This window comes from Mauremys reevesii, linkage group 1 (genome assembly GCF_016161935.1).
Source record: "Mauremys reevesii isolate NIE-2019 linkage group 1, ASM1616193v1, whole genome shotgun sequence".
Classification (NCBI taxonomy): domain Eukaryota; kingdom Metazoa; phylum Chordata; order Testudines; family Geoemydidae; genus Mauremys; species Mauremys reevesii.
Window position 1 is genome coordinate 233,096,625 of NC_052623.1, and position 14,747 is coordinate 233,111,371.

A 14,747-nucleotide genomic window follows, 5' to 3' on the forward strand; every position below is an offset into this window, starting at 1 on the left:
CCATGTCTCATCAATGTAGGTCAGATTGCACCACCATTTTGATAAAGTACTTTTCTTTTCATAATAATTCTGGGGATATTCCTACAAACTAAGAAAGAAATGAAATAATTTTTTTCTTTTTCACTTGCATTTATTCAAAGGCCACAGAAGATATTGATTAATCACTCTTAACAGTGACACACCCTATTTCTCTACAGGCCTAGTGGTCTACGCTGCTGCTATAGCGCTCAGCACAAAGTTCTAACCCAGTTCTCAGAAGTGGTTAGGTCCCCTGGACACAGAAATGTTTAACTGTGGTTATCAGGTCAGGGATCTGCTGTGTTGTAACTGGGCCCCCTTACTCTGTTGTAGAGTAGATGTGGGCCTAGTGCTTGTGAAAGGTGCTAGCTTGACAGCCAAGGAGAATGAAGTCCTGCCTTTATCCACAGGACAGGAACAGTGGCAGTACAAGCTTTTCCTGCAGCTTTTGTGCCTCAGTTCTGATGGGGGAGGGGAGGCTGCTTTTAGGAGTAAGAGACTGCAGACCGTCTCAGCTGAGACTGTAGGGTTGCCAACCCTCCAGGATTGCCCTGGAGTCTCCTGGAATTAACATTGATCCCCCAGTGACTATTGAAAGCAATCTGTCACTTTCAATAATTATTTTTATTTCTTAAAATAATAGGATATTTTAAGAAAACGACATATGTTGGGGGGGGGGGCACGGGAAATCTCCCAGAATAACTTCAGGAAGAGTTGACAACCCTTTGAGACAGTCATAAGGAAGCCAGTTGTGAGGGTGGATTTTTGTGAGGTGGTGTCTTGGGTAATAGAGACTGGACTATGAACCCCACCAACTCATTTCACATGTTTCAAGGGAATAAAATAGCTGTTGGGAGCTAAATGGAAGTACATTTCAAAATGCTGCTTTGCATTTATACTGAATAGCACCTTCCAGTCAAATATCTCAAAGCCCTTTACAAACATTCATTAAGTGGGTTGCACAATATGTATTGTAGATATTTTACATATAGGGAAACTAAGGCACAGAGGATAGGTGATTTGACTAAGGTCACAAAGTAAGTCAGAGCTTGTCTACACTTAAAACACCACAGCCGCAGCAGTGCCGCTGTAGGGCCTCAGTGTAGACACTACCTACGCTGATGGGAGGAGTTCTTCCATTGCCATGGGTAATCCATTTCTCTGAGAGGCGGTAGCAGAAGCGCTGTGTACACAGAGACTTAGGTTGACTTAACAACACTGCTCAGGGGTGTGGATTTTTCACACACCTGACTGACATAGTTAAACTGACCTAATTTTTTTTTTTAGGACAGGCCTGGCCTCAGCGACAGATCTGAGAATAGAACCTACTTTTCCTGACTTTTGCTCCTCTAACCACTTCATTAACCTGCTTCCCTAAGAAACAAAACTCACCATTTTTTTAACCCTGTGATCTCTTAATCACACTTTATACCACCGCAAGACAAGAACATTCATGTGCCAACGTGTTTAGTAAGCTGTGCTAGCAAAACATTCCATATGCTGTGGCTATTATAACCTGTTGACTACATCGGTCTCAGGGCCAGCCTTTGCTTATTGGATCATATGTTGCCATAATTACATGGGATTTATCTAAAATACTTAAAATGTCCCTCATCACTGTAATACGAGCACTTCACAGTGGGGTGTTTTTCTTCAGTCTAAGAATTTGAGCTTTTCCATATTGCTCTTAATAATAAAACTGAATCTCTCCCCTCCTCTCCCACAACACACACTTATAACAGACTCACTTTGAATTTCTTGTCCACGTTCTCTCTCCCTGAGTTCTTATTCCTCAGATTGAAATCAGACTAAGTTCTTTGTAGATGTTCCATCTTGTGTCTGTCATGCCAGGTAGCTACTCTCCTTCTTGCACTTTACCTTGGTGTATACCTGTTGGGTTTCTTGTATTTTCTGTTTGCCTTTTACCTGAGCTGACTGCTTTGCGCCAGCTGGAGCTGCCCGGTTCTTAAACGTATCCTGTGTCTTCAGCTCAGCCAGCCAAAGAACTCCTGAGGCTGCCTCACCCACAAATATTTAAAAGGGAGCAGCTGGTGTAACAGAGGGTAGCTCTGTTCAGTTTATGTGTTTCTCTTGGTGCCTTACCTTGATTTGCTAGGACTGCAAGGGAATGTTTACTTGTATAAAAACAGTGGTTTCTGTTGCCATTAAAAAAAGGCCTGAAAATATTCTGTTGTTGTGTTTTTATTTATACATGTCATACACAAGGTGGGTTTTCTGTGGTGGCTTGGGGGAGTTTGGGTGCAGGTGCCTCTTGTATAACAAAGGGTATTAGATAAGTCTCCTCCTTTGTCCAGGGCGAGGCTTGGGAGCACTGGCTGGGCTGTAGCACATGGAGGTTGTTAGGTGAGAGGGGGGTTTCTCCTTGGTCAGGGGTTATTCAGATGCTTGGACAGCTTAAGGTGGGGAAGAAATCTATCTAGGGTCCTTGGTCGGGGTGATGTCGGGATGGCTTTTCCAGCAGCTAGCAGAGGATCAAAGTCTGTATAATTCCTTCACCTAAGTGAAATGTTTGCCTAAGAAAAATTCAGTTAAAGCCACACCTGGTGAACTCATAACAAAACTCAGTTGATAGTGAGCTCATAAAACAGTGGCTGGTTGTTTCAAAGTGTTGCAATACGCAAGATGCTGGTTCAGTTATAGTGAAGTCCTGCTTAGGTTGAAATGAAATCATGCCGCGAAAATAATTTTACTTAAAAAATGGTCCGTTCTATACAATTAAAGACACAAAAACCTTTGTCTGAGGAGAATAGAAAAGTTGTACAGGTAGAACGATTCTGGTTAGGGCGGTGATATCTTCATTGAAATAGTTATACTAGCATAAAGTCCTAGTGTGGACGAAGTTAAAGGTAACTTATAGAAGTATGGCTGTATCCACACTAGCTTTGTTTATTTCGTTTTTTTGGTTTGTTTTGCTGCTTTAACTATACCACTCTACCTGTGTAGTTAATGTAGCAAAAACCAAAACACCCATCAAACAAACCAAAAACAAAAATCACATATCAACCATACAACCATGGCACAAAAAAACAAAACACCCTAGGCTGGACCAGACCTTAGTTTTACAATTTGATAGAAACAGAGCAGTAATAGATTTGGATCAGCTGTGACACCTGGTGGGCAGATGGCTCTAATACCAGTATACTGCAGACCCTGCTTCTGAGGGTATCGGTTATGTAATTGCTACTAGTTCATCACTTCCTACTCATGTTTTCTGGCTCCAAGTCTGATGAGCAGACAGATGGACAACCGAAAGTTTTGTATTAAAAATACAAGCCTCTCCCTTCATAAATAGCTTACATAAATTAACCAGTATAGCCATATCCCCATGACAACCAAACTCATAAGACAAGAATGAGATTTGGTTCAGTCAGCCATTGGGAAAGAATGAAACTGATCAGACAGTCAGTAGAACATCAAGAAATATTGCAATTTTATAGATGTGAGCAACACAGAGGAGAGAGAATACTTTATACCAGTGATCACAATGACTCTACTTGGCTTTTCTTAGGTGTGTGGAGTGGGGGCAAGGCAGGGTGGTGGCATTAGCTTTGGAGGGACAGAAAAATAGCAGACATGTTTAGTTAAAGTTTAACTGACACAGCCTGATTACAAGTACACATTCCTGCACAAGTCAGGAAGAAGTGATGTGTAAGTGGGTGGGAGCATGGATGAGACCGAGTTTAGGTTCTGTTCCTGACTTCTGCCTCATCTGACATTTTTCATTTGGTTTCTAAATGAAATTTTCATTTAGGTTTTCAAAACTGCAATTTTTTCACAAATTCAAGTTTTTGTCATCTCTTTCTCCCCCACCCCTTCCCATTTTTGGCCATTGAATGATATCTGGGGTTAGAGAGGCTCTACTGTTTTGTCTTCTCTCTTTTCCTTTTTCCACTCTGTAACTTTTCAAAACTTCTCCACTTCTGAAAAAATTACAGAGGGACATATGGAAAAATTAAGCTCTAACTTTGTCACTCTAACTTTTCAAAATTCCCTCAACTTTTCAAAAGTTACAGAGTGCGAGATGGGGGAAGAAAGAAAGAGGGAAAAAAAGGGAAAAAGCCATCCTGGGCATTATTCATTTTACTGCACGCAGGGTAGTGTTGGTGGTGGGGAGAGAATACAACAAAACAAACCAACCAACCCCAAAACTTAATTTTTTGGCTTTTTGGGGTGGGGGTGAGGCGTGTGTAGGGGGTCAGCTCTGTACATCATTATCTTTGGACCAGGTCCTGGGCTGCAGCACAGCTTAGGAGTGGTGAGGCAAAAGTGGCTTTAAGACACCTTTGGGCTCCCCCTGTTCCTCAGACAATCTGTATCAGGACGGATGTCTGACACCAGCTGTCCTTTGCCCCACGGGGTTGTTCTATTAGTTGGGAATCACTCCCCCATCCCCGGATCCCTCTAAGCAGGGCGATTCTCCAGAGGCCTGGTGAGATGGCTTTTATTTTTAAGAAATTGAAAAAGTATTTTCTTTTAAAAAACTGTTCAAGACCTCAGGTCACTAATGAAATACAGGCATGAGCTTCCGAGCACAAATAACTGCCTTTTGAAAGTCATTTCCTGCTTTACCCTGGGGGCCACCAGAGCCAACCACAAAGCTGCTGTGGCACAGGATAAAGCCCTACATCTGCCAAAACCTGATGTCAGCACCCTTGGAGTTAGCCCTGATTTTAGCCACTGGCGTAGCTGCACCAGTGCAATGCCTTAGTGGCGTAAGGGGAAGCTGTGGTGGGTACCAGTTAGAATGGCCCGGTGTCCGGTTTTCAACTGGAATTCCTGGTCGAAAAGGGACCCTGGCACCTCCGGTCAGCACCACTAATGGGGCCACTAAATGTCCAGCTGGCGGCACAGTGGGTTTAAGGGAAGCATGGCCAATGGAAGCTGTGGGGGCAGTGCCTGCCGGCAGGTGGAGCACACAGAGCCCCTGGCCCCTCAGTCTTGGGAGCCGGACATGCTGGCTGCTTCCAGGAGTCTCCTGAGGTAAGCACCACCCAGCTGGAACCCACACCCCTCACCCCCTCCTGTACCCCAACCCCAGCCCTGAGCTCTCTCCTACACACAAACTCCCTCCCGGAGCCCACACCCCAACCCCCTGCCCCAGCCTGGTGAAAGTGAGTGAGGGTGGGGGAGAGCGAGAGAAGGAGGGAGGAGGATGGAGTGAGTGGGGAGGTGGGACCTCAGGGAAGGGGTGGGGCAAAAGTGTTCGGCTTTGTGTGATTAGAAAGTTGGCAACCCTAGTACCAGTGGAGCTGATCCCAATTTCATGCAGTGATAAACACCATCCATGCAAATCCCAGCTTTCCTTGTCTATTTTAAGGTTTTCCTTTGGTGCAGCTATACTGAGGGCTGAAATTCAATTATGTAGAGGGAAAGCATGAGGCTGGTGCAAGAAAGAATAGCACCAAGGGCTTACTTGATGTATAGGACTTGTGCTGGTCCCTCTGCCCACAGAGGCTTTTCATTTTGCTGAGCAACACCAATCTACACTGAGTCTGAGTCCTACTCTTGCCAGTTTTCAGACAGCATGTGTTGTGCATGTTATTTGCTCTCTGCCTAAATAAATGATAAATCTCTCACCCATAGCAAAGCTTTTTCCTATGCTCCCCTACATTGCTTTAGGTGCTCATGGCATCAGCATCCCTGTTTTCCTTTTGTATACTCTCATTTTGTGCATAATATTTTACTTCCTTCTGTTAGAACAATGGCACAAACCGAGATATCTTTTTTTTTTTATTGAACTTTTTGTACAGTCATTGGGTAGGAGAGATGAGTAATAATAAAAAGACATTCTTATGCACTTGACTCATTGTAGTTGATGGCTGTAAAGGCAAAATGTTATAAAATGGGATTATAGAATTGGAGACCACAAGCTGAATGAAACCATATGAATCAAGTTTCAGAGTAGCAGCCGTGTTAGTCTGTATCCGCAAGTACTCCTGTTCTTCATATGAATCAAGGGGATCAGAGATGGATGCAGTACAGTTCCAGTCTGTGATGGTTATTGTATATGTATGGGTTGGTGACAATACCGACTTTGGTTTGGATTTCTGCAGACGGGCTCTATTGTAGCATATTCTAATAAGAGGAAAAATACTAATCTTCAGATCAAAGATGCTGCTCCAAGAATGAGCTGACCTGTTGCTCTTTGTGCAGTGAATAGAGGGTGGAAGACTAAATGCATGCCACAGATGGCAGACTACATCATTAAAATATTCAAACTTGATTGTCAGTTTGTACTAAATGAGAAAGGAGCATGGCTGTGAAACTTTGGGATTTCTATTCTCTGCGTTCCTTTGGGCATTATTCCCATAGAGTTGTTGTTTTTTAGGTGGACAATAGAAGTTGCTTTTTCCATTTAAGTTAAGGCCTAACATCTGAGTGCATCAGGGCTTTTCCTTTTGAGATGGATTTCCAATCTTCCTGGTTCTTTGGCATTTCTTATTCAATTAATTATAAGACTTAGCACCTATATAAAACCTTAAATCTTCAAAGCAGCATGAAGGCCTCACTCCTGCAAGTTACTCCCAGTGTGAGGATTCTTGTGCTCCTCTAGAGCCCCTTGCCGACGCAGGGGGCCACCTGTGTGGAGTAACTTGCAGGAGTGAAACCTAATGTCCTCTTCTTCACAACAGAAACTTTATAATCTACATTTTAGAGCTGGGAAAACTGAGGCACAGAAGTTGTTAGTGGTGGAACAAGGATCAGAAACTAGGGATTCGTTGTGTTACCACAGATGTAAAGAACTGTGCAAGGGAAGTCATTTGCAGCGCACAACAACAGGTTTTATGGGTCTTATAAAAGCCAGGAGCAGTGCTAACTACTCTGGAGTGCCATCTACTGACACTGTACATAGATAAACATAGCAGCGAGCACTGTGGTAATCCTTGCTCTGACTGAGAGCTGGTCGGGAAAATCATTCCAATGCAAAGTGTAATTACCACATAATGACAGTTTTCAGTGGGAAAATTTTAATTTTGCTGGAAATTTTTCTATTTTCCATCAGGAAAACCAAATTAGAATATTTTGTTTCGTTGAACTGACCTGAAATGTTTCATTCTTCTTCGAGTGATTGCTCCTATGCATTCCAGTTAGGTGTGCGTGCCGCGCGTGCATGGCTCTTCGGAAGATTTTTACCCTAGCAACTCCGGCGGGCCGGCTGGGCGCCCCCTGGAGTGGCGCCGCCATGGCGCTGGATATATACCCCAGCCAGCCCGTCCGCTCCTCAGTTCCTTCTTCCCGCCCGTGACGGCCAGTTGGAACAGTGGAGTGCTCCCTTTCCTCCACAGCCCTAGCGTTTCTCTACTCTTGAGTGTACATAGTTGTTTAGTTTACTTAGTTGTTAGTTTAGTTGAATAAGTTTAGTTAGCTATAGTATAGAATAAGGGGGGTTTACCCCTCTTCTTCCGCAACCGGTGCGGGCTCATGCCCAAGGCACCGGGGTTTAAGCCCTGTGCGACTTGCCAGCGGCACATGCCTGTCGGGGACCCGCACGACTCCTGCCTGCGCTGCCTCGGGGAAACCCACCATCCAGATAAGTGTCCTATCTGCACGGCCTTTAAGCCTAGAACAAGAAAGGAGCGGGACAGTCGTTTAAAGCAGCTCCTTATGGAGGCAACACTCCAGCCTCCCGCACCGACCCTGGCGGCGCCGAAGTCGTCATCGGCGCTCAGCGCACCGGCGGCCCCGAGCCGCTCCGGTACCGAGGCTCCTCGACCTCTGCAACCGGCACCGGTGACCCGGCACCGTTCCCTCTCCCCAACGAGGAAACGTAAGCCGGCGAAGACAGCGTCGAAGCCGCATCCTCCGGGACCAATAGCCCAGCCACCACCGACGCCTCCGGTACCGGCTGTGGCGGTGCACAGACCATGCACGGTACCGTTGACTCCGGCGCCGCAAGGGCCGTTGAGTCCGGTACCACCCTGCTCCCCGGTGCCAACCGCGGTTGAGCTACAGCTCCCGTCCACGCCCGAGATGTTCTCGACGGCGAGAGAGCTCATCGAGCTCACAGAGGCACCGAGTCGCCGGCCCCCGGCACCGCCGGTGCGGGCTGTTAAGTCAGCGGGTAAGCCGACTATGATACGGCCTCCTTCCCCTGACGGACGGGATAGATGGCGCTCCAGGTCTCGGTCTTGATCCCGGTCCCGGTCCCAAAGACGGTCACCGTCATGCCGCTCCAGGTCCCGGCACCACTCTCCATCGCGGTACCGTTCACCTTCTCGGCGCCGGTCGCAGTCCTGGTACTGCTCAACATCGCGGTACCGGTCGCACTCCCGGAGACGCTCCCGGTCCCGGTCGCCAGCCCGTCGGCACCGGAGAAGGTCCGATTCCCGGCACCGTGACTCCCGAAGCCGCTCCCGGCATCACCGGTTGAGCTCCCGGTCGAGCTCCCGGCACCGGTTGAGCTCCCGGCACCGCGGCAGTCGATGGTCCCACTCTCCATCTCAGCACCGCGACGACCGGCACCGATCCTCGGCACTGTACGGGGACAGATTGCCAGCATTGACGGCGCAGTCCGTGAGTGCCTCCGCTCCTCTGTGGCCATCTCGTCACTCCTAGGTCGCTTCGCGGGCAGACAGCTATGGCCATCTTCAGGCTGCCCCGCAAGGACAAGTCCACGGTGCGCAGCAGTGGGGCTTTTGGGTCCCCTGGGCCCAGTACGAAGCTCAAGGGCTCCCTTGCCCCCCGCGGAACCCAGCCTCCGAATGCAGGGTGCCGGAGGCCACAGTGAGCAGGCCGCCCCCATCACCACCAGGTGGAGCCCAGTCGCCTCCTGGTCCTGCGGAGCATCCGCGCTCCGAGACACCTGCCCACCCCATAGAGGAACCACCTTCGGAGACCGTGGTCCAAGGTCGGTCCTCGTCATCCTCGCCTGATGAAGCGGTGGCGGGGACGTCTACGGCGGACCCTCCACCTATTGACTTGCGGGCCCACCAAGACCTTCTTCGCCGGGTGGCGAAGGCTATCGACCTCCCCATGGTGGAGGTCGCTGAGGATGATGACCCGGTGACTAATGTAATTGGGGCTGAGGCCCCAGTGCGGGTGGCTCTGCCCTTCATCCGCACCATTCAGAAGAACGCCACTACCATCTGGCAGTCACTGGCGTCCGTCCCTCCCACCGCTCGCGGTGTAGAGAGGAAGTACTCCGTTCCCCCCACGGGGTACGAGTATTTGTATACCCATCCTGCACCAGACTCACTCGTGGTCCAGTCGGTCAACGACAGGGAGAGACATGGCCAGCCAGCTCCAGCGCCGAAATCCAAGGAAGCTAGGCGCATGGATCTGTTGGGCCGAAAGGTCTTCTCAGCGGGGGGGGTCTCCAGCTCAGGATCGCCAACCAGATGGCCCTCCTCGCCCGATACACCTTCGACATCATGGTGTCCCTGGCGAAATTCTCGGAGCTGATCCCGACAGCCTCACGCCAGGAATTCTTGGCCCTCCTGGAAGAGGGCAAGAAATCCTCCAGGTCCTCCATCCAGGCCGCTCTGGACTCGGCGGACTCGGGTGCCAGAACCCTGGCCTCAGGAGTGACCATGAGGCGCATCTCCTGGCTGCAGTCCTCCACCCTGCCACCGGAGGTGCAGTACACTTTACAAGACCTCCCCTTCGACACTCGGGGTCTGTTTTCGGAAAAGACGGATTCCAGAATTCAGACCCTCAAGGACGGTCGAATTGCCATCCTCACTCTGGGTATGCACACACCGGCTACCCAACGAAGGTCATTCCGGCAGCAACCCTACCGGCCCTTTAATCAGCCCAGGTCGCGACCCTATAATAGCCGGCGACCCGGCCTAAATCGCCGTAGACCGTCGGGCAACAGGCGCAACCAGACCCAGGCGCCTTCCAAGGCCCCTCAAGGGCCCAAACAGGCCTTTTGATGGGACGCCTGAGGACGGCCCATCAGACTCTGTACTGGATCCTTCTCGATTATTTTACAACCGCCTTTCCCACTTCCTTCCGGCGTGGTCCCAAATAACAACGGACAACTGGGTGCTTCGTACAATCCAGTCTGGCTACCGCCTTCAATTTGTTTCGCCCCCTCCTTCCCACCCGCCTTCCCCGTCCCTCTTCAGGGACCCCTCTCACGAGCAATTCCTCCTACAGGAGGTCGAGACTCTGTTGAGCTTGGGTGCCATAGAGGAGGTGCCTCATGACATGCGGGGCAGGGGATTCTATTCCCGATATTTTCTCATCCCCAAGGCGAAGGGAGGTCTACGTCCTATACTGGACCTCTGGGAGCTCATTAAACTGCATTACCCTATTATATGTTTTCAGAGTTGTTCTAGTCAGTCTTGGTCCCAGGATATGAGAGAGACAAGGTCTTCTTCAGCTCAAAAGCTCGTCTCTTTCAACTAAAGAAGCGGGTCCAATAAAAGTACCACCTCACCCATCTTGATTTCTTATTATAGCACATTGCCTCATGGGATTTGTAGTTCTGCCCCTCATTCTTTCATCATGGGAGATGTAGTCAGAACAGGGAGACTGGCCTATACAGGAGAATGGGGACATCAGGCTCCTGAACTACAACTCCCATAAGGCAATGTGTTCCAATGGGGACAAAACATGTCTGTTTCAGGAATGTTGAAATGTTTCATTTTGATCCAATTTTTTTCCATGAAAAATTTAAATATTTCAATGTTTCTTTCTGATTGGGAATAAAAACAAATGTTGAAATATCAGAATTCCTCATAGGACAGAAAGTCTGAATTTTGCCCAGCTCTGCTCCCAGTCCTGTGCACAATGTACTAAAACATGCTGTGCCTCATTACTTTATACACTATTCTTCTGTTTAAAAAATAATAATAATTTACATTTGTATTACCTAGCCAAGAGCTGTGTATGGGTAAGTGCACAGTCTTACTAGAGACTCCATTCTTTGGCAAAACTCTGGTAATGACAACTCAATGCTAGCTCAGTGACTTAGGGTAAAATTTTCACACATGTCCAAGTAATTTGTGAGCCTAAGTCCCATTTTCAAAAAGGACAAACTCCTCAGTCACTTTTGAAAATGGAACTTGGCTCATAAGTCAGTTAGGTGCTTTTGAAAATGTTACCCCTAGTGGTTCCCTCAAAATTGCTTATGTGGTGTTCAACAGGTGTCAGGCAATGCAGAATTCAGACCTTTCCTCTATTCACAGAGGTGGTCAAAGCTATGTGAGTTTTTTCATGAAGTTGATGGATTTCCACTCCATATGGCTAAATTCAGTGCCTTGCTGCTACTCTGAAAGCTATTTGAGTTTCCCCCAATGAATTTCAAAACTGTTTAAAGGTAAATTCCATTATTTTTTAAAAAGTGCATCCAATGCTTTCTGACGGGGCCTGAATTTTCCAGTCAAATTCAAGCAACCCTGGGCTTCTTGCTGGAACATGCAGTGCTGTATCTTTAAAATGGCAGACAAGTGAGACACACACAATAGCCCCCTTTGCTGGATGCAGATACTGAAACGTTGGAAAGCATTTCGGAAAGCTGCTGTGAAAACGCCTTTTTATACAGAGTGTATATTTTTTTGTTTAGTAAATATCTATCTAGTTACGGTCTAACTAGAGTGGGGTCAGCAACCTTTCAGAAGTGCTGTGCCGAGTCTTCATTTATTCACTAATTTAAGGTTTCACGTGCCAGTAATACATGTTAACGTTTTTAGAAGATCTCAGTCTGTAAGTCTATAATATATAACTAAACTATTATTGTATGTAAAGTAAATAAGATTTTTTAAATGTTTAAGAAGTTTCATTTAAAATTAAATTAAAATGCAGAGCCTCCCCGGACCAGTGGCCAGGACCCAGGCAGTGTAAGTGCCACTGAAAATCATCACACATGCCATAGGTTGCCTACCCCTGAACTAGACACTGCTATTTTCCTTTAAAAACAACATCTCCTGTTTCATACATCCACTGTATTCCAGTCTGATTTGGATTTAAAAAAACATTAGAAATTCAAAGCACTGTTATTAAATGCATGGAAACAATTTATTTCCTGGGAACTGCAGTGTCCTGAATCTGACATTGAGACAACCTGTCAGCAGCCCTCGGTCTACAGAGAGCTTGAATATCAACTCTTTGTATTCTAGTAACACCTACCACGTACTGGGCACTGCCCACACACAGTCCCTGCCTGGAAGAGCTTGCAATCTCAAAAGAAGAGTAATAGATTGAGGCAAGGAGAGAGAGATAAAACATACAACTTTCTGGTTTAAAAATATATGCCCTCTCCCCTTCAATCACATCACTCAGCTGTTCATTATCACCAGCTCTCATTTTAAATTGACCTCCTTTTCTCTTTAGCTAACCATTTGACTTTGTTTTTCCCTTTCTCTAGCCCAGCAGAAAAAACAGCAGGTTGTTAATGGCTCACATTGGACCACAGCTGCATTTATCCCGAAAGGGATCTTCCATTGCATTTCTTCAACTGTGAATGAGGTGGAGCTCCTGGCTGTGCACATCCAAGCTCAGTTCCAGGTGCTGGGTTCCTACTCTATCAATTTTTGTGACAACAGGGCAGATAAGCAATGGGCTACTCATGAAAACATTTCTCCTAGTGCCTGATACATTCTGCCTAGAAAACGGTTTCGAAATAAAGGATTTTTAAGTAATAAGATGTGTTGCGTGGGCCCCATGCACAGTAACACAGCTGGAAATGCATTAAGGCCCACTGTAAACATCAGTTTCATTTAGATGCGGCTGACAATCCCTCTTGTGCTGTTATCCTGCCATTATTATTTATCGGTATTGCAATTGTGCCCGGACATCCCCACCACGATCAAAGCCCTCTTGTGCTACCCAAACACATAACAACAGGCAGTCCCTGTCCCCAGAATTTTACAGCCTAAATAGACAAGACAGGCAAAGAGCAGGAGAGGGGAACAGAGAGTGAGGTGAAGTACCTTATTCAAGGTCATACAGCAGGAGAAAGTTCTGCTCCCGGCATCCAGCCTGAAGCCCTACCCACGGGGCATACTGCTCTCACTCCAGTGCTCCCAGACTAAGCAGGGTTGAGCAGAATGCAGAATGGCCAGGAAATATACCCGGGTGCTGCAGCAAGGTAACTCAGTAGGATGCTCTTTTCCCTCGTAGACAGCACTGAATCAGAGTCTTAGGCTGGCGCTAGGAAGCCTGGTCCTGCTGCAAGTCTGATGATCACCATCCCTTTTTTCACATAACCAGTGAGAAGCTCTTCAAACAGTAATAACAACTAGCTATTTTCCTCCCAGCCCATTGGTTGGTTGAACCAGAGTCAACAAAGCAACTCACATTTTTTCTCCCTGCCAGAGAATTTGTGAAGAATTTTTCCATTGTTTAACCAGCTCTAACTCTGCCCATTTGCAGTTATTGAAGCTCCCCGTGGCACTTGTCATAAGGACAAAGTTGGTCAAATTACAACTCAGGTAATTATCTTCCCCTTACCTTAGCCTTTCCGCTGTTTCAATGGATATGCTACTCATCTTCACTTTGTCCTAAAATTGTTGCATGGAGTTCACTGGTGCTGTTAGCGGCTGTGTTTCCTTGTAGAGATGGCTGCATTTGCTGGGGGTGAAATGATCTATCTGGTGGCAAATAACTAGTGTTTTTAAAGGACTTTGAGGCCTCGGATGAAAAGTTAGAGAGTGACCCAGCAACCAGAGAATTCCACTCAGGGTTGGGACACCAGGGTTGTCCGGGTTGGGACACCAGGGCTTTGACTCCTGGGCAGGCCTGGAGTCTGGAAGCCCTGGTGTCCTTGGCAGTATGCATGGTGGGGCTGCCTCAGAGCTGCAGACCCTGGGAGCTGCCAAGAGCTCCAGACTCCTTTGTCCATGACAGTGAGCCTGGATGCCCTGAAAGCCCCAGCTCAAGTCAGGATTCTCAGGGCTTCCAGGCTCCCTCCTGTGGATCCAGAAACCAAGCCCCCGTTAGAGTTGGGACTCTCAAGCTCCCGACCCATAACAGGGAGCCTGGAAACTCTGGAAGCCCTGGCATGGCAGACTGCCCCGAGCCACTGACACTAGAATCACTGGCTTCCCCAGTCCTCGGGCAATCTCCTAGTGGGTCTCTGCCCCTGGGCTGTGGACCTTAGAAACACTGGGATGCCCAGCAGTTCATCAGGAATCCAAGCTGGGCTCTGGGGGATACCTGCCTTGGATTCACTGAATGTTCATCCAACCCAGATGTTTTGGGCAAAATTTTTCAGGCTCAACAAATAGGCATTTTAATTGGAAAGTTTCTGACTAGCCCTAGTCTGATTGTCTTCAAGGTGAGTTGTGTCTCATTTTGGCATCTCAGGCAGGTGGAGTTTTGCCTGTGGGCAGACCCTGGGAGACACAATACAAACTTTCTTCACAATACCTCAAGGTATTTCACAGCCCTTTGAAAAGCCACGTGTTAGATACTATCAGGGCAGTCATTGTAAGGATTGCTCAGCAGCAGTTCACAGCAACCCTGGGGAGTAGGAATCTTGGCCAGGCCGGGCCGGCCTTATGGGTGGGCAACCACCCAGGTGCCATGGTGAAGGGGTGTCATGGTCAAGAGGCAATGAATGGGGTGGGCCTGGGTCTGAGGCCACGTAAGGGAGCTCAAGGAAGGTGGGGAGGCAACGGGGGCCAGGAGTTATAGGAGGGATGGGAGGGGAGGCAGTGGGAGCCAGGGGTGATTGGGGGATGGCTGGGGGGTGGGGGATCAAGGGAAGCAGCAGGGTCCAGGGGTGATGCGGGATGTGGGTGGGAAACCAGGGGAGGCAG

At 47.9% G+C, this 14,747-nt stretch overlaps 1 protein-coding gene across 1 annotated transcript in view; it reads right to left on the reverse strand.

Annotated features, from left to right (window-relative positions):
- Positions 1-14,747, reverse strand: part of BCL2L14 (BCL2 like 14) — a 61,367-nt gene that overhangs the window by 26,557 nt on the left and 20,063 nt on the right. The window lies entirely within an intron of this gene.